Below are 19814 nucleotides of genomic sequence, written 5' to 3'. Positions count from 1 at the left end.
ATTAAAAAACACCCATCTAGTAGTGCATCCGAACTTCTTTGATCTTCAGAACCGCAGCAATTCATTCCACAGGAATATTGGTCCATGCAGATAGGGTAGCTTCTTGCAGTTGCCATAAATTAGATGGAGGTACTGACATGTTTGGCAGTTTTGGGAATATTGGTCTAAGCTGGTTTAATACTGATGCCCAGGCCTCATTCAACATAATTCAGATTCCACGATTCTGTAAAAATCTAGCAGCAATCTTCATAACTCACCAAAGACATTAGATTGTCTGCAGACCCCACAAATATTACCAATTTAATCAATAGGAAAGATGAATATTTTCAGGAGTTGTCTCAGGATTTTTTAAATTTAAGCCGGCTTGGTGATCTGGCTTCAGTAACCTCTACTGATACCTCCAGCCAACCATAACCAACTGTTAATTCAAATAAATTGTCAACCACATCATACATGGTTGGTCTGGGTCTACCCCAGCAAGAGACTGTTTGGATAAGAGGGTAGAGGGGGATTGGTAAGTGAGATATCCTTCCCGATGACATCTGTCCTAATAATGGTGACGGCACTGGTTTAACTCCACAGGTTTGTGCAAGTGCCCCATATTGGTGGAGTATGCTTCTGGCACCTGGACTGCATGGCTCCTTCCAATTTAGATGCTTCTGGCATGATCCACTCTCCCTGATGTCAAACACACCTTATGACTCACTGCCATCAATTCTGTTATATATTTATATACTAATGCTATGTGTTTCACATGTGCTTGAGAAAGGAGGTTGGGTCCTTGTTGTTTTATCTTCCAACTTTGGCTGATTTTGTATAAATATCTAATGGATTTGCCTGTCAATTGATTAGGGATTATTCTGACTGCCATTATGAAGTCAGGAAGGAATTTTTCTACCAAATGGGGTAAATTGGCGTCTGCCTCATTGGGTGTTTCTGCCTTCCTCTGGATCAACAACTGGGGGTGGAAACAGACTGAACTAGATGGACATTTGTCTTTTTTCAGCCTTGCATACTATGTTACTATGTGTATGTGTACTATTATTAGGTGCGTGTTTCCTTCATACATTATCTGTGCACCACACGCCTGCTGTGTTACTGCCTACTGGGAGAGGAGATGCAGACCTGCCTTGCAGTTCCCTGGTGAAGTAAGTACCTATTTGTTCATCTTAAATATTATTTCTTGCCTTTACTTATTCACTTACTTGATGAACACTGAGTGCTGTTTGTAGATATGTATTCTTGAATCCTGTATTTTATGTGACCTGGTGTATTTTATGTGATCTGGTGACTTGGGACGTGTGCCGTGGCACCTTTCTGTGTGGATGTCCATTATCGGATGGGAGACTCCAGGTTCTACTGTTATATCAAAGCTCTCCTGGATTTTAGGGGTGGTGCTCTTTTTAGGGCGCTATCTTCTCGCCAGTGACGTGTTGTACCTAGAGCTTCGTGTCTGGTGATCTAATGGTTCCTCTCGTTTAAGGCTGATGCTCGAGCGAGCATCGGTCTTTTCGAGTAATTAATTACTCATCTGAGCACCATGCGGGGGGGAGCGGAGGGGTGCAGGGGGGTGGGTGAGAGAGAGATCTCTCTCATTCTCTCCCCCCCCTCCCCCCAATGCCCCAACCCGCATTGTGCTCGGACGAGTAATCAGTTACTCGAAAAGACCGATGTTCGCTCGAGCATCAGCCTTAAACGAGTGTGCTCGCTCATCTCTATTCCTCTGCTACATAAGAAGTCAACAGTATATTAAAAGGCACATGGTAGTTGGGGAACCCTGTTACAGATTTTGCTGTGGGACAAGACGCTTCTGGTTATCTTTCTGTGTCTGTTTTATTGTAGAGCATAGTCAAACTACAGACCAAGCAGTCAATCCTAAATAGGTTCTGCAATGTGCAGTTGAGGAGTTACTGCCAATGAAAAGATATATTGCCTTTCTTGCCAGGAGAGAGCAATGAATATAGAAGAAGCACAGAAAAAGTATTAACATGAATCACCGATTTTTTAAGTTAGCACTCTTTATATCTATCACATGAATGTGTCATACAAAGCACAAGACCACCCTGGATGCTGTAGTTATTTTTGCGTCCTCTTATTTTATAGATTTAGTTTTCCTACACTAGCTATTAATTCTACACGGCTGTTAAAATAAATTATTCAGGAATCATTAAAGATGGAATGTATTAACAATTTTTATTTCATAACATGTTAGTAGGAAATTGTCAATACTGGGGCTTAATTCTACATGTTATGTTCTTTATCGATTTGTTGTGTATCTAGAGCATGACTAAATTTATATATCACATATGAGGTGCAATGTGTGCCATACATACACTGCTGATAAAAGTATTGGGACACCAACCAATCCGGTCAGGTGAAGGGGATATGCAAATCAGTTGTGTGAGCATTAGGTATAGCCGAGAGTATGATATAGGCATATCCCAGTCCAGAAAATCAGAATGCCACCAGGTGAAGAGCTGATAACTGGGTATGTGGTGGGATGTCATCTGAGCAAACAATCAGTACAAGATATCAAAACCCTGTTGGACTTTTCAAAGTCCACTGTTGGCAATGTTTTTTAGAAATGAAAAACATCTGATGTTTGTGCATTGTAGCTACGTTTCAGGAGACCTTGTAAACTAACAGAACATGGACAACTAAATCTTGTACAAGCTTGAAGGTTGTATCACATCCACCTGCAGATGGCTGCACTTGTGTGTGACAATTGCCTGGAGAGCCGTTTCTACGTAACTGCATCATCCCAACAGTGAAGTTTTGAGGAGATTCTGTTAAAGTATAGGGGCGTTTCTGCTGAGAAGGACTAGGGACATTGGTTATAGTGAAATGCTCTCTTAACGCCAATGCATACAGAGACATTCCAGACAATTTGGCATTACCTATCCTGTCGTAAAACTTTGGTACAGCTCCAGCTATCTACCAATATGATCAAGCACCATTCATAGAGTAGTCAGTGTTGAGGCTTAGTCTGGGGAGTAAACTTCATTGGCCAGTCCAAAGTCTGAATCTCAATCCCATAAAGCATCTTTGGGTCAAACTAGAATGCCGTACCCGTGCACGCCCAACATGCTCATCATCCCCCACACATACCTATCTTCAGATCCGCTCAAGGAATGAAGATAAAACCCTCCACATGGAATTTGGTGGAAATCATGCCTAGGAGGATTACTGCAATCATGAAGACCAAAGGCAGCCCAACACCATATTTAACTGGCAGCCTGGACAAAAAGGGCTACCACAGCATTTTGATATACCATGCAATACCATCTGGTATACATCTAGTTGGTCAGGGGTTCATATTACAGCAAGACAATGATCCACAACATACTTCTAGGTTAGGTCAAAACTACTTAAGAAGACAAGAAGAAGCCAGTAGGCTTTAAAGAATGGAATGGACTGCAGAGTCTCAAGATGTAAACCCCCATTGAGCTTGTTTGGGCTGAACTGGACAGAGGGGTTAAATAAAAGAAACCTGCAGCACATTTGTGGGAATCTCTACAACAATGTTAGGAAGAAATGACAGAACACTATCTGAATGCAATTGTAGAAAAATGCCTCGATTGTGTAAAGCTCTTACATAAGCTGGAGGTGGCTACTTTGAAGAGTCTAAAATATAGATTTAGTGAAACAAAGTTAATCCCTTATTTTTCATCTCAGTGTGTTTGTTTGTTTTATGCTTTCATTTCAAAGTACATTTGAGACCTTAAACTGTGCAAATATCAATAAAAACTGGAAACATTGAGATGTTCAAAAACTTTTGACCAGTAGTGAACATAGACATCTGTGTATGTAACACAAACCATCTGAACTAAGTTTCCATTGATATGGGTAATTGCTATAAAACTGCCCTTCTTTGGGGATGCAAAAACAATCAGCACCATCTATAGCTACAAAAAGCAGCTGAAATTAGAATTTCATAAATTCTTTATCACTAACACTTCTCAACTGCCAGATGTAATGTTTTACTGCATTTCAATTGCCCTGTTCAAACCTAGGTAGAGCAAATACAGACAGGTGAGAGCTATTGTGCACACTGACAATATACCCTTATATTCAGCTAATATTGCATGAAGTCTAATTTATTTTCCTCCTGTCTATCTGCTTAGCTATACTTCATCCTGACAGGCATTATTGAGAATAAATGACACATATTTCAGGTAAATTGCCAACACTCAGTGTAGGTGTTTTGTTGTGTGTGTTTATGAGGAAGCGAATGAGAACTGCAGCAGCTGTCTCCACTTCATCACATCAATACATACATTAAGATCACAATGACTGATAATAGAACAACATTAAAAATTGTGATCACATAAAGCATAGAAATAATACTTGGAACTAGGAAAATAGAAATAAATTGTCACAGTGCTATCATTGTCATCATACTCTCGACACTCACATGGGTCTGTCATGGCATCAGAACATCAGCAGTGGACAATGTGTTGCAGCTAATGGCACACATGCATTGCCATTTGGCACTGGATGCAATGGGAGTCATATCTCCTTTCTGTGATTGGCTAGCTGAGTTGTTTTTTAAGGTGCTTAGTACTGTTCAGAGGACACTGGTAGTACTTCTATATGCTGGTTCTGTGTAGGTGTTTGGTGGGTTTTGAGCTTACTTATTGGTACTGAACTTTCTGCATATGACATTTTGGACTGCGGACTATTGACTACGATTTTCTGCCTCTCTCTTCGGTACTGCTGACTCTGTCTCTTAGACTAGGACCTTAGACTTGTTTTATGGTTACTCCTTTGTCTTTCCCTTTTGTACTGTGCTACCCTTCTCTCCCATGTTACATCCAGGTAATCCAGTTAGGTTTCAACAGTTGGGTTGCCCTTTTTGGGCTGGGTGCTCCACTGTCCTTCCTTGTCTGGTTAAGGCAGAGTTAAGGGCAGGTCCCTATCATCTCTTCTAAACTTAACTCGGTCACTAATCAGTTTTCACATGTTTTTTTTACATGTCATTCAGCCTATCTCTACTCTTTGACTAAGGTCCAATTGCGCCAACAAATCTGATCGGAAATTACAGAAATCTGCAGTGTTTAGAAATTAAACTCATAAGATGACTTCAATCTTACTCACATTTCATATTTAGTATGGTATTAAATGTCCAGTTCTATAATATGATCTACTTTCAAAGTTGCCATTATGGAGGGAGTTGTTCCAATGGCCACCAAATAAAAGATTCCTTAAGGTAGTTCACTATAATAAGTTTCTTGATGCACTATCAATATTCTACAACAATTGAGTATAAATGACAATATAGAAGTCACTTTATTTAGAAAACACAATTATTTAACCCAAGAAGCTCAGGCTAATGGTTGAGTTTTAAGCCAATGTGGAAACTATCTAGTATTTGCCAAGTGTCTGCAGTGTCTCATTCCGCTACACAATATGAAAATGGCATACATGTTCAGCCGTTCAGGGTTTTGGGGGCTGAGGTGTACAAAAGGAAAACCCTCAACTGTGACATTGTTATATTGTTTTTATCATATGACATTCACCTTGTTGTATTAGTGATATCTTAACCTTATTTTGTGAGTCGGTACAATTACGGCCATACCACATTTATATTGTTTTTTTAATTAAGATTTTACTACTTTTGCATATATAATAAACGCATTTTCCTTAGGAAAAAAAAATATTTTAGTGATTGATAACTTTTTTTTAGTTTTCCATCTACGAAGCTGTATGGGGAAATGATAAGTGGATATTTTCATTAGTATAATTTGGGGGTGCATAGACCTTTTTTATGCAATTTCTTTTTATTGAAACATAAAGAAATACAAAGGCAAAATATTACTTTGTAACAAGCGACAGAGTGAGACACGCATGGCCTTGATACAGTAATGAGATATTCAGTAAGCAGAAGAGAGAAATGTATGGAGAGAGGAGCGTGAGGACCAAAGCTAAATTGGTTGTGAAAGGGCTAAAGGTGACTATGTCAGTCTCGCTCCGCTCTCCAAACCAAAAAGATAATAACTAAAGTGTGTCCGTCGCAGGTTTTGTGAGCATCACTAGGTGGATGTGGGCAGGGCATAAAATGTCTTGTCAATGAAGATTCAATTGTTGGGGGTTATGCTCTTGATTACAAATATGACTCACTCGTTCCCAAGATCCACGCGAATCTTAGGACTCTCACTAATATGACTCCCATGATTGACACGTCATAAAAGTAACCTAATAAAAATGTTAATAAGCAAGTGATTATACATATGTAATCATCCTTTCCTTATCAATGAGTTTCCTCTTAAATGCAATGAAAAATAGAACGTCTCTCATCTACTGGGCACTGTTACTATTGTCAGAAAATGATACTGAAATCTAGGAATGTTTAAATAACAAAGGGTTAGAGAAACTTCACTAAAAAAAGCTGGAATCTTCTGTTATAATGCTCCTTACTGGTACTGAGAGATATAGACACATTTACATATTCCTATGCTAATGCAACATCCTCTTGTGTGACTGCATTGAGCAAATACCAAAATGTAATCTCTATTGTGTTTGTTATTTCGTCTTGCCTGACTGCAGATTGCTTTGCACAAACTACAATTATTAATGTTAATTTTGAAACACTGCAGAACGCTACAAAGAGGTGACAGAGTGACATTTAGACATGGCAATCTGAATGCAGAAGGTAATCATTTTGAAATCCATATGCTTGATTTACTGGGTCAGCAAGGTCTACATCTCTAGCACTGAAATAATGCAAACGCTTACAAAATAGAAAATAGATCACACAACAAAAAGTTACCAAAAACAGCTACCAGTTTCCTACTATCTATTAGATTGCATTAAATATGACAGATCTGACAAAGCAGTTGTCAGTAGACCAAAATATCAACAATTGAAGCCAAATATCACAGTGTGACTTCTATTTCAAAACATAATCTCTATTTCTAAAAAACAAAACAACATATACAAGGCACAGGCCTACTGACTATGTATGATATCCCAGACTGGTTCAACCAAGCAGATTTCCAGTGAGCTGAGCTGCTTGGTAACCCAATGGGCCACCAAACTTGACCCCTTTAAATCCTATGGATAAGCTTGCCCGGAGTCATGGCGCACACAATCTTGACAGTCCTGACACTTGCAACTGACCAGTGTTAGGACATTCTGTGTAGGGAGAGATAACGCTGCCTGCTCCTACTTATGTCTCAAACAAAAGCTCAACTCCTCGTCTTGCTGATGGTCATCAATTCTCGGAGTCCTCCTCTCTCCAATCCAAGCCAGCCCCTGGATTTGGCCAGTTTCCTTCGTATTTTAGTGTCAGTGTTATGGCTGCAATATGCAAACAACTAGCAGTTCCACTAAACCAATCACATATGGTATATGGTTTCCATCACTCTATTAAACTATACTTACGTTACCATAAAGCCCTAAGGTTATTGATGATCATTTCAGTAGAAAAGCTGAACTGGGAGTTGTGGTTGCCATGTTGAATATGCAATGATTACCATCTTCCTAACTGCAACCATGGTTATTTCAGTTCAACACACTGAATTGGAAGAGTAAATATGTCAGGAATTGAACATGGTGGAACGTGAACCCTGAGCTTCCTCATTGTAGTTTGTAGCCTTAACATCAATCTTGAACTTCCTGTGCCTGAGTATTCTGGCTGTTTAGTGCATTGTGCTCACCACTGCTCTTGATCTCCAAATACTGTGTACCAAACTCTGCTTATGCAAGGGACTGTAGGCAGTGGGTTTGTGAAGAGGTGTAACTTGAAGCTCCTGGGCCCCAATACAAAATCTGTAACAGGGCACCCAACTATAATGCTTTATTCATAGTACTGGGCTCTCTATATGGAGAAGAGGGGCCTTATGGGCCCCCTAAGGCTCCTGGGCCTTAGTGCAACCTCATTCTCTGCATCCCCTATAGTTACGCCCCTGGGTTTGAGGCTTCTCCAGTTTTCTAGGTCAGTGTCAGCCTGGTGGGCATAGAGTTGGGCTGATCCTAGGCATGCCAAGCTCCAAATAAGGTCATGATCTTTTTCTCTTCATATGTGGTAGTGTGCATAAGGGACTCATGACTCAGTTCTGGTCACACTGATTCAGGTGAGGGCCAAGTTTTAAAATAAGCTCAATTAGCAGCCATGGCCTAGGCTTTGAGAATAACTGACATAGTCTGCAGGAAATGTCATTGCCGAACAAATAAACAGTACTTATTGTCAACAAACAGTGATTTTTAACCAAGAACTTAGTCTGTCCTTTTAGTCTTGATGCCTTGTAGTCCAAGATCAATAATCAATCGAATAAAGGCCCTTCTACATGGGACAACTGTCAGCCTGCCCACTTCTACTAGCAATAAACAGGCAGTCATTCATAGATGAGCAGCAGCCTGCTTAGGCCCCCTTCCACGGGCATTGCGGTATCCCGCGGTGGATGTCAGCCGTGGCAGCCGCCGCCCAGGAGCAGGAGCCGGCAGATAGTTCTTCGCAGATCAGCCTATCTGACAGATTGGCTGACCGCGGAGAATCGTGCCAATTCGCAACATGCTGCGAATTGCCAGCCACTACTGGAGAATCGCAATGATTCTCTGCTTGTGGACACGGGGCCAGCACTTTACATAGCCGGCGAAATCACTGCCATGGACAGGGGGCCTTACACAGGCAGATGCAGCAGGAGACCAGCAATGATTTTATGGTCCGCATGAAAGTGCCAACTAGTGATTTATTGGCTGATTGCTTTTACTGCATGTATATATGCCGCACAGTTATCATGCAAACCACTCAATCTAATGAGTGGTTTACATGATAATCATGATGTATAAAAAGGCCTTAAGCAACAGTTGGTCTGGTTAGAAAGTTCTTGGCCCATTAAAGGCATTACACAGAATGATGATCACTCAAAATTCTCTCAAACGACAGTTTCAGTGACAGTTTGGAGCGATCATCTTTGCATAACTTTAAGTATCTAATTAGCTATAAAAGGTTATGCAGGCGGAGCAGGATACCACCACGATAGCTCTGAAAACAATGCAGCTGTTTTGTATATGCAAACAGCTGCATTGTTCTCTGCACTTTCAGCTGGTGTCCTGCTGAGAACTGCAAGCAGGACACCAGCTGAAAGAATGCTATCAGCACCGCCCATGAGATATCAGCGGGTGGCGCTGATGAGGCTCATTGCTCATTTCTAACTGGCTAGAAATGAGTGATAAACGAAGAGTGCACGATGGCCGCACGTTTAGACACAACAGTTATCGTTCAAAAGATGGCTTTTGAGTGAATTTTGAGAGTGGGCCTTTACACAGGTTATCTGCAATAGTCCTGCTCCAGGTTAGTCAGGTAAATGCATTTCTCTTAGCCCACTGGTTGGGAAGGCTATCCTCTCATCTTAAGGAGAGCACCAAGAAGGTGTGTGGAGACACCTAGGAGGTGAGTGAGCAGGCTTATAAGGCCATGCATGCTCCTCTGGGAAATATATGCAAAGGAAGCCTTTTCATTCATCTGTCTGATATATGAATATTATCAAGGGGGGAACTAAAGATAATATGCCTTGCAATTAAAATATACATTCTGACCCTGCCATACTTGCCAAAAACCCTGGCTGTTCTGTAAACAGGACTGCAAAATGGAGAAGGCTGCTATTAATTTACATAAAAAAGGCCTTTCTTGGGCATTCCTGTGGCGATCACTGAGGCGAGGCTTAAAATATATTGTGACTTTGGATTCTAATATTAGAAGGCATGCTAAACAATGGAATTCTATGATTAATAATTGATAGGGACATGATGTCCCTGCATCTAGCACTCATTATTGAAGGATGGAGTCCACAGCAATGGAGTAAAGCCTGAAAACAAAATTCAATTAAGTGTTATCGCCTCAGCTCTGCCTGTCATAAAATGCATTCATTAATGTGTTAATATAAATTCATTTTGTCTCCCTTGTTGTTAATAGCATTTAAAAGACCTCAAAGCTGTGAAGAAGGCTGCAACTTAACTAATGTTTGAATATGTAAATGAAACGACTTACATTCCTACCTGAATTACACAAATAGTCGGGTCTGCAGGCATTACACACATTGTGAACAGACTAAACTGTGAAGGAATATTTAGACTGGATGAATGTTGCATGGGAGCTAGTATCACTGGCTCACAGCGGGGAGGCTGCAGGAGATTTCACTCCTTGCTTTCCCCCATCCCTCTCCATTGACTAAATATAGCGGCTGTTTAGTACTGAATGGCTGCTATTTACACTGAGCTATCAGTGATCAGCTCAACGTCCATCATATATGTTAAGTCAATGGGGAGGGGTTGCCCCTCTCCATTGACTTAACATATATGACAATGAAGTAGTGCTGCCCCCTTGCTGGCCGCAGCACTACTAGCTCCCATGCAGGAGCACAGGAGCGAGGACACACAGGTACGAGTGTTGGGCATCGTTTGCCCGACATTTGTCCCGTCTAAAGGTATCCTAAGATATCTATCTTTTTGCATATTTCGCAGCAAAGGCCTCCACAGAAATCTATGGGACTTACACAAATACGCGCTCAATGCGTGCGCAATTTCATTAAAAATAGAACACATCTGGACCTTATTAGACTAAATAGCATTTTAACTCCTTAGTGATGAAGCTTCTTCTTCATTTTTCCATTTTTGTTCTTCGTTCCCCCATTTAAAAAAATCGTAACTCCCTTATTTCTCCATAGACGTAGGTGTATGGCTGGGTTCCCACGGGATGGAAAAGCTGCCGAGATTTCTGCAGAAGAGCCGCAGCTTCAAAACCCACCGTATTTCGTTGTGGGTTTTGAAGTGGTTCGGCCTTTGGCATTCCGCTGCGGCTTTCTCTCCCCAAAGAAAGGAGTCAGCCCGCAGCGGAAAAAAAAAAGAATTGACATGCTGCGGCTGTCAATTCTGCGCCGCATCACCGTTTGCCGCCCCGTGTGGACGAGATTTTTTGCAAAAGCCGTCGGTGGATTTGCCACATGGAATTTCCGCGGCAAATCCGTCCTGTGTGAATCCAGCCTAAGAGGGCTTATTTTGCACAGGATGAGTTGTATTTTTCGATGGTACTATTTAATGCACCACATAATGTACTGAAAAACGTTTAAAAATTCCAAGTGGAGAGAAATGGAAAAAAATTAAATTCCACCATTTTTCGGTGCGTCTTGTTTCTACAGCATACACACTGCAACAAAAATGACATGATAACTTTATTCTATGCGTCAGTGCAATTTCTACGATACCAAACTTATATAGCTTCTTTTTTTTTTTGCTGTACTATTTGTATTTTTTTTCAAAGATATTTAATTTTTTAAAATTATTTTCAACCAGTGTCTTCTGCGCCCAATAACTTTTATTTTTCTGTCTACGTAGTTGTGTGAAGGCTCATTTTTTGAGGGACATCCTGTAGTTTGCATTGGTTCCCTTTTGGAATACATACGACTTTTTGATTGCTTTTTATTGCATTTTTTCTTGAAGACAGGCTGACCAAAAAAGTGTTCTGGCATTCTTAATTTTCTTTTTGACGATGTTGATTGTGCGGGGTAAGTAATGCATTACTTTGATAGATCGGAATTTTACAGACGCAGCGATACCAAATATGTATTTTTGTTCTATTATTTAGATTCTTTTATTATAAATATGGCAAAAGGTTTTTCTTTAACTTTTATTACTTTTTTTTGTAATAATTAGTAAAACTTTAGGGATCTTATTTTTACTTTTTTTTTTTTTGCGATGCCTTGATTGCTCCTGCAGTATGATGTAATGCCATAGCATTACATCACACTGCTATTGGGCAGACAGTCTATCAAGCCACCCCATGGGCATGGTTTGCCATGACAGCCCTGGAGCCTTTCAGATGGCCCCCGGCTGCCATCACGCTCGCACGGCTCCCTGTGATCTCATCATATTTAAATGCTGCTATCAGAATTGACAATGGCATTTAAAGGCTTAACAGGTCTGATGAGCCGCGCTACTGATCGGAGCTGTTGCAGCCAGGTGTTGGCTGTAATAAACAGCCGGCGCCCTGCGATCTCCCTCTATACACATCCTGCAGCTGCAGGACCTAAAAAACACTATGGCCCGGTCACTAAGGGGTTAAATCAGGACAGGGGTCTTTTGCACATGCATGTGAACTTGCAAAAAGTACAGTACTATGCACTGATATACATGCAAAGCTACCTTGTTCACTGGGCAAATGCATTGTGCATAGGTGTGCAAAATTGCACATACGGCCCTCTGAAGAAGCCCTAAGGGCTACAGAAGTCCTGTCCACTGTGTCTTTTCCTGAGACGCTTTAATGTAACCCAATAAAGCCATGTATTTACTGGATGTAGCAGTCCTCCGTTTCCCGTTGCAACTACTTGATCCCAGTCAAATCCAGGTATTCTTGCACTGCGGTTGAGTTGGTTTACTTCATTTGTACTGCTATGAAAAATATGCCTCTGCTTTTTCACGCAGATCCTCTAGCCATGCCTTTGTTCAGTATTATCCAATCAATGTGTTCCTCTTTTATACGATTGTCCAAATTGCTATGAAACAAAATGTAATGCTAAAGAATGACTTAGTTAATTAGATGGCATTGTGTCTATCCTCAAAAAGTTATCCAAGAAATGTAAAGAATCAACAGCTCTATAGAGATTGTGGCTTTTTTCGCATTACACATAAATTCAAAGCCTGGTAATCTCTTCTAAGTCAGGAGAGTTCTATTTTTCAAAGATAGGGGCTTTGTGTGTTTTCCACTAATCTTTTACACGCTGCATGTGCGATTTGGAGACGAAAAGTAGTTCCAGAAAATATTGTAAATGCCATTTTCTGTTCCTGCAGCTAATGTAAATATGAAATTTATCAGCGCAGCTTTCTTGAGTCCTGTATTATATCTAAAATTCTGTAAACCTTGTTAAAAAATGTTTTTGCCATCAATATGACTGACATGTGCCTTTTAATAGCAGAAGTGACATTTTTAAGAGTACAGGAAAAGCTTCCCTCTATAAGGTGTGCTCATGAATGTACTGGATATTATTCATTGTCTTATAAATAGGATTGCTGAGAGAGGGCGACCTCTGAGACTCCTTTTTGGCGATTGTTTACTTGGACACATGCATTCTAACACACACGGGGCCTAATTTATAAGTACACGCCTGGAAATGTCAAAGTATAACTTTTACATTTTGAGACTGCATCCAAAAATAACACACATGCATCTACCAGCGAGCACAAATAAGGTTAGAGGAAAGATTACATTTTTGTGGAAGTTTCCATATGTTTTAAAGGGACTGTAAAAACAAAAACAATTACTTGGCATAAGAAGGGCATAAATCTATTATTTCACTCATTCTATTCTCCACAGCGGCTTGAAGAGAACCTCTGATGTACTTTATGTTGCCCTTACTGGGTAGCATAAAGTAGTGACAGACACGCTGATTCCAGCAGTCTGTCACTTATAGGGTAATGTACAGTGGTTTTAAAACACTTATAGCTTTTTTCTGCAGCTCTCGGCAAGAGATGAGTCCAGTTTACTCCTGAGGTGTAATAGCTATAAAGTTGCCAATCACAGAAGGTGGATGGAGCTAGCAGCTCCTCATGAACAATCAACAATCTTTATCATCTTCTTGAACTACTGGCTGTCATAATTTATCTTTTTTTTTTAATAACCCCTTAAATGAATGCAGGTCCACCAATGGAAGCTCTTGAAATGACTAGTTGGCAATTAAAGGTGAACTTTGAATCCTTAACCTGATTACTTCTTATGTCGGAGAAAAACTACTATGCACTCAGGATCCAAAAATGGCACCCTCCATACCGTGCTTACAACCCTGCTGGGAATATTAGATTTAAAAAGGTACAGTATTACCATCTCAAATTGTTATGGCATACTGTATCTTAAGTACAGATCCTTTAATTCTTAGTGTTCTTACAAGGATACAGCTGTAGTGTACAGACGTTAATGTGTACATGTGTTTTGGAAGTTTCTGGATGGTTTATGTAAGCTTGTGCTTCTGTGTTTTTCTACTGTCTTCTATGTGTATGAATATGATGTGTATTGCACCTTTGCAGCACTGAATGGGTTACTGTCTGGGTTATGTCTGGGAAAGTATATATTTGTATGTCATGTGACCTCGTTTTATATATGTAGGTGCAAGATGCTTGAGTAAAGTCTTCTTGTCTTTTCTGCCAGCTGTGTGGTTGTCTTTTTGTGAGAGAGAAAGAGAGCTTGGCCTGTACTCAGACACTCTCAGTCTGAGTACAAGAAGAGATGGAAGAGGCTGAGAGGATACCCCTCTAATGCTGTGAACCCCTTCTTCTACTTTCTCTTGTTATGTGGAGTTTTCCCGCCATGCAGTGTGAGGTGAAGAGTGTCTCAAGTTCCTTGAGAGTGGAGCAGTAAAATGTCGGTGGAGTTTCTCAAGAGTCGGTGTCCGGGACCAGGGAATTTTACGATTTCGCGTCGCCCATGTGAAACAGGCCTAAAGTTCATGTAGGTCTACAGGTGCACAAAAAAGGCTAAGGCCTCATGTCCACGGGGAAATTCAGGCCCGCTACGGTGACTCCACCGGCCCAAAGAAAGAAGATCCGGCACGACAGAGAGAAGATCAAGCCGTGAAGAAGGGAAGACCCATACCGTCTGGAGCAGGTGAGTTTAATTCAGGCGCGGGTCTCCCACGGATCCGGACGGCTTCCATAGGCTTCAATAGAAGCCTGCGGGAGCAGTCCCCGTGGGAGACCCGCGCCTGAATGGAGCATGTCCGGATTTTTTCCTGCACACGGGACCCAAGCCTGCAGGGAAAAATGACATCCGCAGGTATTTAACTACCTACGGGTGTCTAATGCATCCCTATGGGGCGCGGATCCGCGTGCAGAAAAAACGCTGCGGATTTTAAATCCGAATTTGCCCGTGGACATGAGGCCTAACTGACTGATTCCCCTCTGTTATATCTATATATGTTACATTGTTCTATATATGTTACACTGTTATCTGAATTAGCTAAGTAACTTTGCACAGCTGCAAATCATTTAGAGCAACATTCATTTCCTTTAATACATCCCACAAAGTGCTTCCTTTACCCAACCAGAGTCATTGCACTTGGTCTAAAAGTTACAAATCAGTCTCCTTGACAGCTCCTTAATGTATTATTTTTAGAAGATCTGTTGCTATAACAATAAAAGCAGCCGTTTATTACCATAGGAACCCAAAGTGCTCATTTAGAGTGCAGAACTTCATTCAACAAATGTGTATCCCCCTTGACAAGTTGCTATGTACGGAGATACTCACACACGTTCTTTATTAGGAATAGCTACCCAAGCTAAAGTCATGATTTAAAGGAAATTTACAATCAGAAATGACATATAGATCAGGCTTTATAACAAAGCTACAGAGAGAAGTATAACAATAGAATGATTACACCTTCTGGCTAAATGCACAGGTTGAGTATTAGCCACTATTTTCCAAAGGCAAATCCACAGAGAAATACAGCAGCAGCATAGCAGAGTAATACTATGAATGGCTGAGTGCTGTCTCTGATTGGCTGAGCGCTGTGACCAATCACAGGCAGCGCTCAGCTATCATTTAATGTTAGTAAAGTGTTAAATATACTGAACTGGATTTCTGAAGCAACGTTACCAACTGTATGCCAAGTGAATACTTCTGTCATAATCTGCAAGTCTGCCATTGTTGTGATTGTTCTACTATTTCAAAAGTTTGCAAACTAAAGCTATCAGGACTTATGTCAGTTATTTCGTCTTTAACTCCAAAGTTTCTGAAGAGGTGCTGGCATCACGTGACAAACCCCAGTTGAACTGATATACTGATCCTTTTGCCACCGTGTGCAGGCGAGCCAGGCACTTCGCCGCCATTGCTGTGAGAGATTGCAGAGCCACCCGGGACAACCATCCTCATAACCCGTGGTCTCCCCCACATTGACGCGCCCTGTTCGGACACTGCACATGTCCTATCTTTTCACGTTCCTCGGAACGCATTGACCATTGCTTTCAATGGGAAACTAAGACTGAAAACAATGGAGAACACTTGCCAATCCTCTGACACGGCTGAAAGCCCCACTGAAGAGTTGCTAATTCACATAACTGATCGGAGGTGTTTTTGCCATAAAACTGTATAGCATCGCCGTGAAAATGCACATTGGCAAGTGCTATATCAGGCCGAGTTTCTAGGCCCAACATCATACTTACCCATGTTCAGGCAGCCTTACTGTGGATTTACAATGGAAATTCATAGAAAATCTGCCCTGTGTCCAAGTACCCTCAGAGCTTTAAAATCAGGGGTGCAAGAATATCATAGAATCAGGAGGGTTATCTAACACTCAAGATGGCTTTAACAACCTAGTGCCTGAATACTATACTATATGTTATAAAATAACCTATGTCTGTTATCAGGTCTGAGGCCTTAGTCAGACGGGCGTTTCTTGCCGCGATTTGCGCATGCGCATGCGTCCGGCGATTTTTTAAAACCATTGCTTTGCAATGGTATCGGACACATGAGCGCTTTTTATGCGCTTGTCCGATAAATTATAGAACAGAAATCGCAGATCGCACCTATCTGCGATCTGCGATTCCTGTTCTCTTCACTATATGCGCTCAATGGGGCCGGCGGCAGCAGCGCCGACCCCATTGAGAACATATAGAAGACAAATCATTCTTCTCTGCCACAGCTGTAACAGCTGTGGCAGAGAAGAACGATGTTTGCCCATTGAATTCAATGGAGCCGGCAATACAGCCGACTCCATTGAAAGCAATGGGCTGCCGGCATGCGCGGGATGAATTGTCGGGAAGGGCTTAAATATATAAGCCCTTCCCTGCAATTCATCCAGAAAAGTGTTAAAATAAAAAATATATACATACTCACCTGCTCCCGGCAGTCGGAGTTCCCCGCGGCCGGCCTGAAGTGGGTGTGAAGGGGGTGTGAGTCAGACCTGCCCCCTGATTGGCTCAGCGCTGAGCCAATCAGGGGGCAGGTCTGACTCACACCCCCTTCACACCCACTTCAGGCCGGCCGCGGGGAACTCCGACTGCCGGGAGCAGGTGAGTATGTATATATTTTTTATTTTAACACTTTTCTGGATGAATTGCAGGGAAGGGCTTATATATTTAAGCCCTTCCCGACAATTCATCCCACACTCGCCCGCAGCGCATTGCTTTCAATGGAGTCGGCTGTATTGCCGGCTCCATTGAATGCAATGCGCTGGACAGCTCCAGCCCGTTTCTAATGAAACGCGGCTAGGAGCAGATTTTCGGGCAATTTTCGGGCATCGGTCACGCGATTTGCGGATGCGCATCCGTCATGTGATCCGCAAATCGCGCGAAAAAACGCCCGTCTGACTAAGGCCTTAGGGGTGGCTGTAACTGCTAAAAATGTAAAACATTGAACTATTATATAAGGGTGCATTCACACAAGCGAGACACACAAAACTTACATGAAATAGACCCCATTATTTTCAATAGGTCCATATACATGTGTGATTTTTCTCTCGCTTGATGCTACGAGATAGAAGAATCGCAGCATGTTCTATTTTTCTGCAAGAACCATTCACTTCAATAAGACTCAGCCTGCAGTACCATCCCTGGCCACTTTGCAATCTACGGAGCTGTCTGCTTCCTACAGCAAAACAGGTTACCTTTAAAGGTAACCTGTCAGGTCCTCTTAGCTGCCCGGGCTGCAGACAGCACAGTACACTGACAGACATAGTGATTTCAGCGGTCTGTCACTTATGCTGATCAGTTTAGTGGTTTTGCAAGTCTTGCTTTTGAACTGGACTGGACTGGAGATGAGTCCAATGAAGCTCATGTATATTCACATATGCACAATTCCCCTGCCCTCCTCAACCCCGGTGCTAAATGGCAGATTCTTCTCTGTTAATGTGCATTTAGAAGGACCTGTCAATCAGCAACTGGAGGGAGGTTGGAGTGTGCAGATATGAATACACACAAGCCTCATTGGACTCATGTCCAGTACAACTTTTCAAAGTTTCAAAAGTAAGATTTGCAAAATGACTAACCCGATCTGTCACTATACCCTGCTTCCTACAGCGTGGGAATGTAAAATGTAGTCAGTGTATATCACAAACAGCGTAAATTTATTTTAAAAGTTCAGTTTTAGGATGGAATTTTCTTTGTTCTCAGTATATACTGAATAGTGTAGCCCACGCAGAGAAATGTCAATACTGAGGCCACTAGGCAATATAAACTGAGATTGTGAAACTTTTATAGCAAGCCCTCACATAGCTCCATTGACAGAAAAATAAAAAAAAGTTTGGGATCTGAGGTTTTTTCTTTATTTTTAAGCAGTAGTAAAACATATAAAACTCTATTATATTGGTATCACTGTAACCATACTAACTCACAGAATAAAGTGAACGTGTCATTTTTACTGCACAGTGAATGTCATAAAAACCCAAGAAGCAATGGAACAATTGTGTTCTGTTTCTATTTCAACTCATTAAAACATTTTTTTAAGTTTTACAATGTATTTGATAGTGAATTAAATTGTTGCATTGAAAAATACAACTTGGCCTGCAAAAAACAAGCCCTCATATGGCTAAGTCGATGGAAAAATAAATGTTTTGGATCTTGAAAGGGGGGAGAATGAAAAAAAAACAAAAAAGTAAAAGCAAAAAAAATCAGGTTTTCAGGGCTTTGAGAAAGCACATGTTTACTATTTTTAAAGGAAGCAACTAGAGATGAGCGAGCACCAAAATGCTCGGGTGCTCGTTACTCGGGACGAACTTTCCGCGATGCTCGAGGGTTCGTTTTGAGTAACGAACCCCATTGAATTCAATGGGCGACCCGAGCATTTTTGTATATCGCCTATGCTCGCTAAGGTTTTCATTTGTGAAAATCTGGGCAATTCAAGAAAGTGATGGGAACGACACAGAAACGGATAGGGCAGGCGAGGGGCTACATGTTGGGCTGCATCTCAAGTTCCCAGGTCCCACTATTAAGCCACAATAGCGGCAAGAGTGCCCCCCCCCTCCCAACAACTTTTACTTCAGAAAAGCCCTCATTAGCAATGCATACCTTAGCTAAGCACCACACTACCTCCAACAAAGCACAATCACTGCCTGCATGACACTCTGCTGCCACTTCTCCTGGGTTACATGCTGCCCAACCCCCCCGCCCACGACCCAGTGTCCACAGCGCACACCAAACTGTCCCTGCCCAGCCTTCAGCTGCCCTCATGCCACGCCACCCTCATGTCTATTTATAAGTGCGTCTGCCAGAGGAAAAGCAGGCACACACTGCAGAGGGTTGGCACGGCTAGGCAGCGACCCTCTTTAAAAGGGGCGGGGCGATTGTCCACAATGCTGTACAGAAGCAATGAGAAATCCAATCCTGTGCCACCTCCATCTGGAGCTGCACACGTGGGCATAGCAATGGGGAACCTATGTGCCACACACTATTCATTCTGTCAAGGTGTCTGCATGCCCCAGTCAGACCGCGGTTTTTTATAAATGGTCACAGGCAGGTACAACTCCGCAATGGGAATTCCGTGTGCACCCACAGCATGGGTGGCTCCCTGGAACCCACCGGCTGTACATAAACGTATCCCATTGCAGTGCCCATCACAGCTGAGGTAACGTCCGATTAAATGCAGGTGGACTTCGGCCCACACTGCATGCCCCAACCTGACCGGGGTTTTTAATTCATAGACACAGGCAGGTACAACTCCCTATTGTGAAGTCCCTGTGGACCGACAGCATGGGTGGGTGCCAGGAAGCCACTGGCGGTACATAAATATATCCCATTGCATTGCCCATCACAGCTGAGGTAATGTCGTGCTTAATGCAGGTGGGCTTCGGCCCACACTGCATGCCCCAGTCAGACTGGGGTTCTTTAGAAGTGGA

The 19814-nt window shown here is 42.0% G+C and overlaps 1 protein-coding gene across 1 annotated transcript in view; it reads right to left on the bottom strand.

Moving 5' to 3' along the window:
• The window catches only part of KCNH5 (potassium voltage-gated channel subfamily H member 5), a 343547-nt gene that overhangs the window by 32614 nt on the left and 291119 nt on the right, over positions 1-19814 (bottom strand). The window lies entirely within an intron of this gene.

This window comes from Eleutherodactylus coqui, chromosome 6 (assembly GCF_035609145.1).
Source record: "Eleutherodactylus coqui strain aEleCoq1 chromosome 6, aEleCoq1.hap1, whole genome shotgun sequence".
In the NCBI taxonomy this organism is placed as follows: Eukaryota; Metazoa; Chordata; class Amphibia; order Anura; family Eleutherodactylidae; genus Eleutherodactylus; species Eleutherodactylus coqui.
Note: the sequence above shows the minus strand (reverse complement) of the source record. Positions and strands in the feature narration are given on the sequence as shown.